We start from the raw sequence: 13,887 nt of genomic DNA, 5'->3' as shown, positions 1-13,887 counted from the left end.
GAGAGACAGGGACTGGGACTCGCAGAGTGCGTGCGACTTTTCTGTTACTGAGCATGCGCGGTAGAAATTGCGGCGGTCACCGCCCTCAGATCGAAACAGGTAAAAGGAACTACCGTGGGGAAATGGCTACGGAGAGGCAGTAGGGGCAAAATTCTCAAAAATGAGAAGCTGGGTGGGGCGTTGCGTTCCTGGCTGGCGTCTTTCCACTGCACCCCCTAGCCAGGGCAGTGGCATTGCAGGCCAAGGTGGGGGAGGTAATATATTGTATTAGACCAGCTTCTGGGGGTGAAAGAAACAAGTTCCTGAGCTACCCCGGAGCTCTTCTTCCGGTTGGGGTAGCTCGAACACTTGTCTCTCTCACCAACAGAAGTTGGTCCAGTAAAAATATTGCCGAACCCACCTTGTCTCTCTAATATCCTGGGACCGACAGGGCTACACCAACTAGGGTAACCAGATGTCCCGATTTTATAGGGACACAGTGGCATAGCCAGGTGGAGGGAACAGGGGGAGCAATAAAAAAAAAAGCGACACCCGCTGCGGCGCTTTTACTCACCCGGCGGCGCTCCGGGTCTGGTCTTCGGCGGCAGGCCCTTCACTCGCTCCGGGTTTCTTCGGCAGCACTGAAGGTCCTGCCGCCAAAGACCCAGAGGGTCTGGGAGGCAGGAGCTGTGGGGGGCACTTTTGGGGGCCCCGCAGGCCCAGAGTGGCCCAGGGGATTAGCGGGAGATGGGGAGCAGCCCGCTCTGCTTCCCTCGCCCCAGCCCCTGCCGTGTCGCTCAGGGGAGAGGGCTTGGAGGGAGGGATCCCCCCCTGCACTCACTGGCAGCAGCGGAAGCGGAGCAGCCCGGCCCCAGCCTGCTCCACTTCGCCAGCTCCCAGCCGCGGCACTCTGCTTCCCGCCACAGGTGAGTGCAGGGAAGGAGGGACCTTTCCCCAGCCCCCTGGCCCAAGCAACATGGCTGGGGTAGGGGCAGGGGCAAGGAAAGCGGAGCGGGCTGGGGCCGCCTTGCTCCGCTTCCTGCCGCCGGTGAGTGTGTGGGGGGGGAAGAGGGACCTTTCCCAATCCCTCCCCCTCACCCCCCGCAACATGGCTGGGGCCACGTCGCTCCGCTTCCCGCCGCCGGTGAGTGCAGGGGAGCGTCTTTTCCCCAACCTCTCCGCACTCACCGGCAGCGGGAAGCAGAGCGACGCGGCTGAGAGCTGGCAGAGTGGAGCAGGCTGGGGCCGGGCTGCTCCGCTTCCCACCGCTGCTGGTGAGTGTGTGTGTGGGGGGGCTGCCCGCAGCAGGCAACCCGGGGGCACGCACAGGGTAACCGCTTCCCGCCCCAGCTCACCTCCGCTCCGCCTCCACCTCCCTGGGCCTGAGCGCGAAGCTGCCGCATGCTTCTCTGCCCTCCCAGGCTTCCCGCGCGAACAGCTGATTCGCGGGAAGCCAGGGGGGAGGGGCGGAGAAGCAGAGCAGGGCGGCACGTTCAGGGGAGGAGGCGGAGGTGAGCTGGGGCTGGGAGCTGCCGGTCACCCACCAAATTTTCCCCGTGGGTGCTCCAGCCCCGGAGCACCCAGGGAGTCGGTGCCACTTTTGGAGAATGTGCTCAGGGGGAGTGGCTGCTCCCCCTGCTCCCCCCCTAGCTACGCTACTGTAGGGACAGTCCCGATTTTTGGGTCTTTTTCTTATATAGACTCCTATTACCCCACACCCCATCCCGATTTTTCACTTTTGCTGTCTGGTCACCCTAATACCAACACTGCAGAGACACAGACCTTAACATTTCTGGCCTATAGCCAGTAGCTGTTATCAACACTGAAGCACAACTCAGAAAAGCAAGGAATGGTTCTTAGTGCTGTAGGATTTTCTTGACTGTCTGTACAGCTCTCTCAGCCACTCCAGTCACTTGTGGGGAATACAGGCTGCTAGTAATATGACCAACCTCATAATTCATTCAGCATGACTTAAATTCTGCGACTGTGAGTTGTGATCCATTGTCCATCACTAGTTGTTTTGGAATACCAAAGTGAGCAAAAGTGCACTGCAGTTTCTCGCTAACAGTGAGTCATTAATGTCTTTAAAGTACATTATTTCTATTGAAATAAAAAACCAGTTGGAGAACACTTCAATCTCCCTGGCCACTCGATTACAGACCTAAAAGTCACAATATTACAACAACAACAATTCAAAAACAGACTCCAATGAGAGACTGCTGAATTGGAATTAATTTGCAAATTGGACACCATTAAATTAGGCTTGAATAAAGACTGGGAGTGGATGGGCCATTACACAAAGTAAAACTATTTCCCCATGCTTATTTCCCCACCCCTTACAGTTCCTCATATCTCCTTGTCAATAACTGGAAATGGGCCATTTTCATTACCACTACAAACAGTTCTTTTTCTCTCCTGCTGATAAAAGCTCACCTTAACTGATCACTCTCCTTATAGTGTGTATGGTAACACCCATTGTTTCATGTTCTCTGTGTATATATATATATATATATATATATATATATATATATCTTCCTACTGTATTTTCCACTACATGCATCCGATGAAGTGGGCTGTAGCCCATGAAAGCTTATGTTCAAATAAATTTGTTAGTCTCTAAAGCTCCATTAGTGTTCATTAACAGTTCTGTCATCTTTCTTTGGAAAAATTCAGGTGCACTGGTAATCCTAAAAGGTAATCTGAGAAAGCAAAATCTGCCAAAAGGTGTGACAAATATAATCAGTTTAGAACTCTCTTTGGCTAAAGGAGTTATCCAGAATCCACTCTAGACATCCAGCTTGGTGAATACTGTAGCTCTTTTCACTTGTTTTAGGAAGGAAGTCATCCAGTTTGGGTAAATATATTTTTTTCCTCACAACTGCTTCATTAAGTCTTAAGATCCACACAGATTTGTATTTTTCCACTTTTCTCTACAACCAGTACCGTTGGGACACGCTGGCCTGTTGGCAATATCGAGAAAATCTCTGAGCCAATCTGTTCCATTCTCTTAAACTCAGTTTCCACTTTATGAAGCAACGCAATAGGAATCCTACAATGTGTAGGTACACTGCATGGTTCAGCATTGTCTCCGAAGGTTATTTGTACTGGATCTCAAGTGAGTTCTTCCACTTTTCTCACTAGGCCCATCATGGCTGCCATGCTGCAGCTAAGAAGTTGTTGGTGTTTGATCACATGCACTCTGAATGCAAAGCTTTTGTCTTTGTAAATTGTTTCTGTAGTGAACTGGCCCATTCAATTCAGAATATCTCCGGGGCTAGTCAGAGCTGTGGGTGATTTCAGCTCTGGGAGGGGTTGAAGGTGATTGTAAATCACTTCTTAGGGTATGTCTACACTACGAGAGTAGTTCGATTTTACTTAAATCTAATATGTGGAATTGATATTACAAAGTCGAACGTGTGTGTCCACACTAAGGACAGTAATTCGACTTTGTGAGTCCACACTAACGGGGCAAGCGTCGACATTGGAAGCGGTGCACTGTGGGCAGCTATCCCACAGTTCCCGCAGTCCCCGCTGCCCATTGGAATTCTGGGTCGAGCCCCCAATGCCTTCTGGGGAAAAAAATGTGTCAAGGGTGGTTTTGGGTAACTGTCGTCATCGAACCGTCACTCCCGCCCTCCCTCCCTGAAAGTGCCGGCAGGAAATCAGTTCGCGCACTTTTCTGGTCAGTGACAGCGCGGACGCCACAGCACTGCGAGCATGGAGCCCGCTGCAACCATCGCTGCAGTTATGGCCGTTGTCAACACCTCGGTCCTTATCCACCTTTCCCAGAGGCAGATCCTGAGAAATCGAGCGAGGAGGCTATGGCAGCGCGGTGAGAACCTGAAGTCTGAGAGTGGCACAGACCTGTCACAAAGCACGGGACCCCGCGCCGAGGACATCATGGTGGCAATGGGTCATGTTGATGTTGTGGAACGGCGATTCTGGGCCCGGGAAACAAGCACGGACTGGTGGGACCGCATAGTGCTGCAGGTCTGGGATGAATCGCAGTGGCTGCGAAACTTTCGCATGCGGAAGGGGACTTTCCTGGAACTTTGTGAGTTGCTGTCCCCTGCCCTGAAGCGCAAGGACACCCGGATGCGAGAAGCCCTGAGTGTCCAGAAGCGAGTGGCCATAGCCCTCTGGAAGCTTGCAACGCCGGACAGCTACCGGTCAGTCGCGAACCACTTTGGCGTGGGCAAATCTACCGTGGGGGTTGTTGTGATGCAAGTAGCCAACGCAATCGTTGAGCTACTGCTCTCAAAGGTAGTGACCCTGGGAAACGTGGAGGTCATCATAGATGGCTTCGCCGCGATGGGATTCCCAAACTGCGGTGGGTCTATAGATGGAACTCACATCCCTATCCTGGGACCGGACCACCAGGCCAGCCAGTACATTAACCGAAAGGGCTACTTTTCAATGGTGCTGCAAGCACTGGTGGACCATAGGGGACGTTTTACAAACATCAACGTCGGATGGCCGGGCAAGGTTCATGACGCTCCTGTTTTCAGGAACTCTGGTCTGTTTAGACGGCTGCAGGAAGGTATTTACTTCCCGGACCACAAAATAACTCTTGGGGATGTGGAGATGCCTATAGTCATCCTCGGGGACCCAGCCTACCCGCTAATGCCCTGGCTCATGAAGCCCTATACAGGCGCCCTGGACAGTGAAAAAGAACTCTTCAACTACCGGCTGAGCAAGTGCAGAATGGTGGTGGAGTGTGCTTTTGGACGTCTCAAGGGGAGATGGAGAACCTTACTGACTCGCTCTGATCTCAGCGAAACCAATATCCCCATTGTTATTGCAGCTTGCTGTGTGCTCCACAATCTGTGTGAGAGCAAGGGGGAGACCTTTATGGCGGAGTGGGAGGTTGAGGCAAATAGCCTGGCTGCTGATTACGCCCAGCCAGACAGCCGTGCGATTAGAAGAGCCCAGCGGGACGCGCTGTGCATCCGGGAGGCTTTGAAAGCTAGGTTCCTGAGTGAGCAGGGTAACCTGTGACTATTAAGTTTGTTTACAGAGAAGCTGAACCTGCCCCCGTCTCTTTACCCAGTGAATGTTCACTATCTTCTCCAGTTACATACCCCGTTCACCCCGTTCCCCCCCTTCCAACACACGTTTAAAAATAAAATCACTTGAAATTTGTTAATGAACACCGTTTTCTTTATTACTGTTTTCGCGGTAAAGTGTTGAACCTGGGACGCAGACTGTGGTGGGGAGCGGGTGTAGTGTAGTGATGCAAAGGACGCTTCTAAACTCGAGGAATGACAGGCTCCGCACTGGTGGACTGGTTGTTTCAACGGAGCCTGCCACCCCTCCTGTTCGGGACTCTGTGTGTGGGGGCTATGTGACTTTGTGGCAGGGGGAGGACGGTTACAGATCCCCTGCTGCGTGGCTCTGTGATCCAGGATAAGGACCGCTGCATAAGATCTCTAACTGCCCTCCCCCGCCACAAAGTCACAGAGCCCCCCCCACCAGAACATGAAAACCACCTCCCAGACTGACCAGGGTAACTAGTGACTGCAATGTGTGTGTGCCCTGCTGCTGAACCTGCCCCCGCGTCTGTATCCTGGTAAAGGTGACTGTCCTGTCCAATTACCAACCCCCTTCCCCCCCCCCCCCCAAACAGACTCTCCTGTAAAAGAACATGATGGAAACAGTAATTAACAGAAACGTATTTTTTATTAGCAACCACACATGAAACTGGGGGATGAAACTGGGACGGGGGCTTGGGTGAGGCGGGAAGGAAAGGACTTATCAAATTTTGGGGAATGAGAGCCTTCTGGTACTTGAGCAGTCTGCAGGGGTGGAGTGAGAGTTTTCACGGACTCTGCCGCCCCTCCTTCTTGGGACTTTGGGTGAGGGGGGTATGGGACTTTGTGGCGGGGGAGGGCGGTTAGAGAGAGACTGCAGCGGGGCTCTGTCCTCCTGCCTCCGGTCCTGCAGAACATCCACAAGGCGCCGGAGCGTGTCCGTTTGCTCCCTCATTAGTCCAAGCAGCGTTTGAGTCGCCTGCTGGTCTTCCTGCCGCCACCTCTCCTCCCGTTCCATATGTGATCGGTGCATTTGGGACAAGTTCTCCCTCCACTGGGTCTGCTGGGCTGCCTGGGCTCGGGAGCAGCCCGTAAGTTCCGAGAACATGTCCTCCCGTGTCCTCTTCTTCCTACGCCTAATCTGCGCTAGCCTCTGGGAGTGTGATGCCAGGGTAGGTCGGGAGACAGTCGCAGCTGTGGGATGGGAAAAAGGGAGTGAATTCCTCAGAAAGATAAATTTTTTTGTGAACAAAGAACATAGTCTTTCTCTGTGAACAAGACCATGCACAGCACCTATCACATGCGCACTCAGGACAAGGTCGAATTTTCGGCCTTCGCATTCAGTGCCTGGGGTCTTGCAGTGCAGATCAGACAAGCGGGACAGGACAGCGGAATTTGGGTAACAGGCTGACATGGTAAGCTGTAGACTTGTGGCTGCTTAAAACTTTAATAATAGCACTGGCCTCCTTTCACGTTCAAAGCAATGCCAGTCCCTGCTGCCAGCAATCCGGCAAGCATGAACTCTGCCCCTGTCCCACCCCCTCGCGGCTGTCCCAGGGAAAGATCCCTGTATGCTGCTCCTCTCCCGCCTCCACCGCGTGGCTGTAAACCGCCGGTTACAGTTTTGTAAAGGAACAGGCAAGCAGTCCCAATACTAACATTCCCCTACCTAATTCAAAGCAGGTCACCATGAGCGACATCACTCTGATGAGGATTTCAGAGACGGAGAAAGAACGGATGCTTCAAGAAAGCCTGCAAAGGCCAGGGCCGTATGCCGCCATGCTCTGCAAGGCAATGATACCCGAGTACTTGATTGTCTCCTGGCGCGGAAACGTTTCCTACCACGGAGGACCCAATAAGGCCGCTCTCCCCAGGAACCTGATGCAAAGGCTTTCCAATTACCTCCAGGAGAGCTTCGTGGAGATGTCCCAGGAGGATTTCTGCTCTATCCCCGGACATATAGACCGGATTTTACTGTAGCTGCACTGGCAGGGACTAAACAGTAGAGCGCCTAGGGCAAAACAATCATGCTAAACCGGACATTGTTAGATTTTTTTTCAGTAGTTGCACTGCCAAGGACTGAAACGTTAAGCGCCTAGGGCAAACTAATCATGAAAAACCCATTGTTAATATTGTTAATATTCCTGTTCTGTTAAAAATAAATGTGTACATGTTTAAAACCCTTACTGACTGATCCTTCCCCTGATTCTGTGTCCGGGTTAACGCCTGGAGACGGTTGGTAGGGGATCTCTGTAAGGGTGATGAAGAGATCCTGGCTGTCGGGGAAATCAGCGTTGTAAGCGCTGTCGACTGCCTCGTCCTCCTCATCTTCTTCCTCATCTTCCCCGTCTGCTAACATGTCCGAGGAAGCGGCCGTTGACAATATCCCATCTTCAGAGTCCATGGTCAGTGGTGGGGTAGTGGTGGCGGCCGCACCTAGGATGGAATGCAGTGCCTCGTAGAAACGGGATGTCTGGGGCTGGGATCCGGAGCGTCCGTTTGCCTCTTTGGTCTTCTGGTAGCCTTGTCTCAGCTCCTTGATTTTCACGCGGCACTGCGTTGCATCCCGGCTGTATCCTCTCTTTGCCATGGCTTTAGAGATCTTCTCGTAGATCTTTGCATTCCGTCTTTTCGATCGCAGCTCGGAAAGCACAGACTCATTGCCCCACACAGCGATCAGATCCAAGACTTCCTGATCAGTCCATGCTGGGGCCCTCTTTCTATTCTGAGATTGCATGGCCATCTCTGCTGGAGAGCTCTGCATCGTTGCCAGTGCTGCTGAGCTCGCCACGATGTCCAAACAGGAAATGAGATTCAAACTGCCCAGACAGGAAAAGGAATTCAAATTTTCCCGGGGCTTTTCCTGTGTGGCTGGTCAGAGCATCCGAGCTCGGACTGCTGTCCAGAGCGTCAACAGAGTGGTGCACTGTGGGATAGCTCCCGGAGCTATTACCGTCTATTTCCATCCACACGTAGCCTAATTCGACATGGCCATGTCGAATTTAGCGCTACTCCCCTCGTTGGGGAGGAGTACAGAAGTTGAATTTAAGAGACCTCTATGTCGAACTAAATAGCCTCGTGGTGTGGACGGGTGCAGAGTTAATTCGATGTAACGGTGCTAAATTCGACATAAACTCCTAGTGTAGACCAGGCCTTAGAGGACAGTCCCCTCTGCTCTGGAGTCAATTTTAAAGTCTGTAGTCTTCCAATGAATATTCAGTTTCACTCTCAGGGCAGGATATGTATCATCACACGTGATAGATCCCAGAAACAATGCTCTTGACTGTAATTATAGTCAGCTCCATGACTACCTTAGTATTTTGTGCATTTATTACATATTTCACCACACATGAGCTATGGAACTTTCCACATCGTGTGCATTTAGTCTAAAATGTTTTGTAGTTAGCTTGGAACTCCCTCAGAGCTCAGAACTGTTATGGTAATGACTTTTAGCACTCATACAGTGTCTGTTTACAGTGTGTAAGCTAGTTTCAAGTTGCTCTGCCTTTTGTTCTTCTGTTTGACTAGTTCAGACAGTCACACTGTCTGGAGTGGCTCGCAACTGTGAATGCCTCCCTCAGGGCAGTCAAAAGCAGGGCAAACACCCCAAACGTTGGTGTGTTCCATAATTAGATTTCACCAAGCCAATAACAAATATGAACTCCTGCATCACTATAAGTTTTACTATGGAGTCACAGTGGGCAACCTGCGGCCTGTCAGGGTAATCCGCTGGTGGGCCACGAGACAGTTTATTTACACTGACCGTCCACAGACACGGCTGCCTGCAGCTCCCAGTGGCTGTGGTTTGCCATTCCTGACCAATGGGAGCTGTGGGAAGTGGCCCGTGCCGCTTCCTGCAGCTCCCATTGGCCAGGAACGGCAAACCGTGGCCACTGAGTGGGAGCTGTGGGCGGCCATGCCTGTGGATGGTCATGTAAACAAACTGTCTCGCAGCCTGCCAGTGGATTACCCTGACGGGCCACGTGCGTCCCACGGGCCGCAGGTTGCCCACCACTGCCTTAGACTCTCCAGTCTATCTTGCCATCCAAACTGGACTTATAAAGTGATAAATGGTCACTTACACGAAAAATCACAAAATATTCAGGTTGCTTCGAGTCCCACAAGACCAGTCACTTACCCTAGATCAATTGGTACTCTAGGTCTCACACCAAAGAGACTCCTTTAGCCATCCTGTAATAAACTACCTAAAGATTTATTAACAAGGAAAAAGATATAAAAGGAGTTATTTAAAGGTTAAAGCAAGCAAACATATACGCAGAGTTATCTAAATCCTAAGAGTGACAGAGTTGTACTGAAGAGTCCTGTGGCACCTTATAGACTAACAGATGTATTGGAGCATAAGCTTTCGTGGGTAAATACCCACTTAGTTAGACGCAAGCTTATGCTCCAATACATCTGTTAGTCTATAAGGTGCCACAGGACTCTTTGTTACTTTTTATAGATCCAGACTAACACGGCTACCCCTCTGATACTTGAGAGTTGTACTGATCTGTCAATTCAAAATGTCTTCCAGGGCAGATCCAGGAGGCAGCCCCTGAGGCTCTCTGGCTTCTGTTTAGACTCTCTGGCCCTTCAGAGTTCAAACAGTCAAAAAGATGGAAAAATTTTCCCGTGGCTTTGTTTTATTTCCTTCATTCAGTTTCCAAGCCCACAGGCTGAGCTTCCTTGCAGGTAACATTTTCCAGGTGCATTAGGGCCATTAATCAATCCTTAGTATTGTGATGTTCCTTAATGGCCCACCTGATTTTGATAGTCCTTCTGGATGGTGCAGGGGGTTGTGGCAATTCCCTTGCCTGAGTTCACAAGGTCAGAGCAAACATTTTCAAAGTTATAAATTAACATATTGTCTTACCGCATGGAATTCTGGCATTACAAGTGAGATTAATGCATGCAGCAACTTACAAACATTTCATAGAGTCTAAACACTAAATAGATTCTTATAGGACTAATACCTATTTTGAGCAAAACTAACATACAGGTGGAACTGGTCTGTTCTCCAGCTATAAGTTTGTCGGTTCTTAACTAATGCTTGCAGCCTGGGCAAGAGCTGGCATCTGGCCTGCCAGCAGCACACAGGCAACTTTGCTATCTGGATAGGTGTGAATAGATTTAAGTCTGTTTTTAACTGTAGTTGCTATGAGAGGCTTTCGTCTGTTACCCAATAACAATCCTGCATCTGATATTTTCATGTTTTGCAGTCCCAAAAATCACAGTTTTAGCCAAAGGATGCAGAGCTCTTATAAAAGAGCTCATATAAAGAGCTCTTATTTTCTCCTGGTTCTTGAATTCACTGGTAAAAACATGCTTTTTCATCAATCACATTTCTTGAGGTATCAAGTGTGCATCAAACAGTCAGAACCATTTCATAGTCCTCTTTGTGACTGTCTTCAGTAAAGGCAAAAGATTTAAAGATATGTGTTGCCTGCTTCCCCACAGCATAAAATAAAGAAGATACCTAAATATCTCCAGTTGCCTAGTGCAGTTTTGTAGCAATGCAAAATTTTGTAAAATACTGCTTCCAGTCTGTCCATTCTGAAGGTGTATCAAAGTTGAAGTTCCCTGAAGCACCGAAGGGCAGCATGTTTTAAAACTTGCAACCTTTGTTGCTTTGTTCCTTCTGTTTGCAACCTTTATTCCTGTTTTCCTTCTGTTTCTGCCTTCTCTGGCATCAGTTAGGCTACCTTGACTTCTGACTGTATAATGTACTCCTTGTACATGTAGACTGCAGGACTGCTACTAGTAGGCTAGGCTTCTGTACCAGATATGGACTGGCTACAGAGCTTCCTTCACAGACATACACCAGATGTGTTCACTATACGATCCTTTAATGTGCAGCCACTGCTGAGAGGTATAGCTATTGTACACTCAGGTATGGTATGATACACATCGCCACCTGGTGGCTGAACTGTATGATACAGTTTAACATTCTATTACATTTGCTTACATGGTTTGAGGGTTTTAAAGAATCCCCTGTCAATTTAGAGGAAACAAAAAATCAAAATCCCAAATCAATAGCCTGTCAACAGCTGAGAAGAGGACGCTGGTGGGTGTCGCATAGAGCACAGAAAAGTTCTCTTAACAACAGTGTGTGTGTGTGTGTGTGTGTGTGTGTGTGTGTGTGTGTGTGTGTGTGTGTGTGTGTGTGTGAGAGAGAGAGAGAGAATGAGAATGAGAATGAATGAATGTGCGTGAGCACAAATGCCCTCCCCCTATAGAGCCCTCAAAAAGATTAGTCAATTTGCCAAGATTAATGAAAACATTTAGACCTCAAATCCTTCAAGACAAGGAAGGTGGACCCCTTAGGCTAGATTAGACCCTAAATGTTTTGGTCCATCTAACCTGACTATTCATTTGTGATTGTTCTCACCCTATGTAGATGTGTGATCCATAACGTTCAGATTTTTATTTAATTAGTTTTTCCTCAAGAAAACCTTTATTATTTAAAAATAATACTATTTTTTTAACAATTATATAACTTCTTAATAGCTTTCAAGGTATGTCAAATGTCACCCAAAAGTAATAGATTTAACAACTTAATATTTGTGTAGACAAGCCTTAGACATTAAGGAGAGAGTACTGCTGCAATAGTGTATTTAATAATAAAAATGAATATTTAAAATTATATGTAAATAAAGTACCCAATCTTGAAGTTTAATAATTGTTATGATAAGGTTAGTATTTTTAAATGTAGAAAAATAAAAATGTTTATGATAAGATATATTAACAAATTAATTCAAACGTATCACATTTGCCAAATTATTTCCATGTTTTAAACTGTTTGTACCCTTTTGAAATAAAGGAGGGATGAGGAAAGGTGAAAGGAAGCCAATTCTGATAGGGTCAATCTTGTGCATGAGAAGAAAAGAAAGCATCTTTTGATGAGGAACCAATACATGATACATACTCAGTGTCAGATTTTGCTGCCAGTAACAAAATCTGACAAGGAGGCCACATATAGCACATCAACTAGGTCTCCATGGCAGGAGGTGCAGCTGTCATTTTAAATCAAGGCCCAAACCTGCTAGCTGCCCCAGTGCAAGGCAGAGGCTCCCATTGCAACAGTTACAGCACATTTACCCCTGAGAACAAGTAACAATTCAGACAGAAGTTAGGCTGGCATAATGGTTTGCAGATAAATTTATGCATTTTTGGGTCTGCATCCAGAGTTAGCCCAGAACAGAGGAGTAACAGCTTCCCCCTAAAGCCCTGTGTGCTAGCATTTCAACAGGAGATCTAAGTCCATAAGGTGGAAGGAATTCAGAAAGAGAAATAAAAACTACTGAGACCTAATTGTTACTCCCCCATTGAAGAACAGACAGTGGGGTTGGGGAATAGGGGAATAAGGAAATAAGGTCCCATTTGACTGGCTATCCCAGCCTCTGGACTATACTCAGAAAGTTGGGGATGAATTACTCAATCTACATTTCATAATGACTAGATTATTACATAGTTGTGCTGGTGTTAGGAATAAATACCTATTTTATTGGTAAACATAATGTATTCTGACATACACCTTTGTCCACATACAATAGGAACTGTAGCATAACATAATCCTATTAAGAAAGTGATTAGAGAATACTATCGGGGAAGAGCAGAGCCTGGAAATATTTGAAAACCTTGACTCCTCTTTCTGCATCACAGACACATTTATACATAATCAAAAGCATTTTCTAGTAGACCATAAAAATGTGTTTATATCAAAGCTGAGAACAAAAGAAAGTGGAGGATGCTAAGCTAGGAGGCTACCATTGAAACAGTTTATCTTAAATGTAAGCAAAAAGTTACGATATTTCTACCATGAACCATGTTACTCAGGAACAAGATGAACTGTTTTTTTTTCCTTTCATGTTTTCCCTTGTAGCCAAAACTTCATTGCTAACTCTGATTTATATCTGAATTTGTCCTTGAGTATTTCACGTGTAGTGATCGCTAGACCAAATTATGTTTAAAAAACTACTAATCTATGCTTTATGATATTGTCCTTCTGGTGTGAGAACCAGAAAGCTTGCTTAACACTAGGAAATATTGGACTCAACTTTCCACCAGTGGTTGCTACAGTGGAAGCTGTAGTGTAGAAAGGGCAAAAGTTCTCTTGCTATCACTGGTAGAGCTGCATTTTCTTGCTGTTGCCAGTGGAGATTTAGACCTGGTCTACATACAGAGGTTAACTAAAGATGTGATTTTATACTCAGTTAAACCAATGCTATTGTGTGTTTGGATAGTCATCGCCATTTAAACCTGGTTTGTATCATTTACCTTGTGTTGGTAAGCGTACTGAGGTGCAAGCCAAACCAATAACTTGTTTTAAACCTACATAAAAGAGTCTCCACATACAAAAGTTGCATTAATTTAACCAACACAATGTAATTTAAACCAGGGCAATGTGTATATTTAGACAGTCTCTTAGAGGGCCCAATTTTCCCAGTGGAAATGCTCTGGGAAGAAATACCAAGTATGTCTAGATTAGAGTTGTGATCCTGTTGTAACTTCAGCTACTTGGCAATCGATTAACACCTTTCTAAATGCTAATTTAGAAACTCCACAATAAATTTATTCCAGGACGCAAACATTTTTGTTAGTTACTCTAGGCTGGGATGGAAGTCGTCAATAGAGCTACTCCAGTTACACCAGACGAAGATCTGGTCCTGTATCTCTAATGCTGGGCCAGCTAGCCTTACTCACTTCTCCATCCTATCCTTTGTTCACCTTCCACCAATTTTTCCACTGTGCAGCAGCCAAAATGACCAATGTCATATTCTACATAACATTTAGAAATGTAAAAATCTGTTTTGTGCTGTTACTTTAAACACTGAAAACGACAGAAAGGTGAGCACAATGGGCTAGTGGAGAACAGAGG

The sequence above is a fragment of the Emys orbicularis genome, chromosome 3, assembly GCF_028017835.1.
Source record: "Emys orbicularis isolate rEmyOrb1 chromosome 3, rEmyOrb1.hap1, whole genome shotgun sequence".
In the NCBI taxonomy this organism is placed as follows: Eukaryota; Metazoa; Chordata; order Testudines; family Emydidae; genus Emys; species Emys orbicularis.
Note: the sequence above shows the minus strand (reverse complement) of the source record.